Here is a 1,111-nt window from a genome sequence, read left to right as displayed (position 1 = left end):
TGCAAGCTCTGCCTCCCGGGTTCACGCCATTCTCCTGCCTCAGTCTACAGAGTAGCTAGGACTACAGGCGCCCGCCACCACGCTTGGCTAATTTTTTGTATTTTTAGTAGAAACGGGTTTCACCGCATTAGCCAGGATGGTCTCGAGCTCCTGACCTCGTGATCCACCTGCCTCAGCCTACCAAAGTGCTGGCGTTACAGGCGTGAGCCACCGCGCCCAGCCACTAATGTCATCTTTAAAAGATTTTTATAACTTACATTTCCTGAGAAGAAGGCACGTAACACACCATGCAGGACCATGTGAGGAAATACCATTGTTGATCAACAGGCAGAAAGGGGTGAGGGGAAAGCCTAAGCCAGAGTCTTTAATATGTTTTCTGTGGGAAAAACAAGTAGGTCAGAGGAAACAGCTTAGGACTGACTAGTCTGAATAATTCTGATAGGCTTTGGGGCATAGGGCTTGTCCCTAGTTGTCTGGTACCTGGCCCTGAGTTGATTTAGTGAAGGAGAAATAATGACTTGGTGTGTGAGAGTTGGATAAAGGAGGTGGTTGGTTATATGAGCTCAGAATTTGTGGATCGTTGTATACCAAGTTATTTCTAAGAATTAGCTAGTCCTGGGAGAGGCAGTTTCTTTCCAGCCAGTAAGGCCCTCGAAGATGTCAAAACATTATAAAATTTAAAAAAATTAAAATTATGGTTAATATAAGAGGTGAAATGAAATTATAAAAATACTGAATCCAAAAGAAAGTGGGAAAAGAACAATGAACAGATAGCACATTTATAAAACAAATAGAAAGATTTTTACTTTAAATCCAAATATATCAATAAAAATATTTACTGTAAATGGACTTCCTAATTAAAATCTAGAGACTTGCAGATTGAAAAACAGTAAAACTCAGCTATATATACTGACTTCACAAAACCCACTTTAAATATAAAGACACAAATAGACTAAAAGTAAAAAAAAAATTGAAAAAGATATGGCATGCTAACAAAAGAAAGCTAGAGTGGCTATATTAACATTAGGCAAAGGCAATTTCAGAGAAAAAACTATTACCATCAATAATGAAGACCATTTTATAATGATAAAGAGGTGCATTCATCGCAGGA

This window comes from Mandrillus leucophaeus, unplaced genomic scaffold (genome assembly GCF_000951045.1).
Source record: "Mandrillus leucophaeus isolate KB7577 unplaced genomic scaffold, Mleu.le_1.0 Scaffold152, whole genome shotgun sequence".
Lineage (NCBI taxonomy): Eukaryota > Metazoa > Chordata > Mammalia > Primates > Cercopithecidae > Mandrillus > Mandrillus leucophaeus.
Note: the sequence above shows the minus strand (reverse complement) of the source record.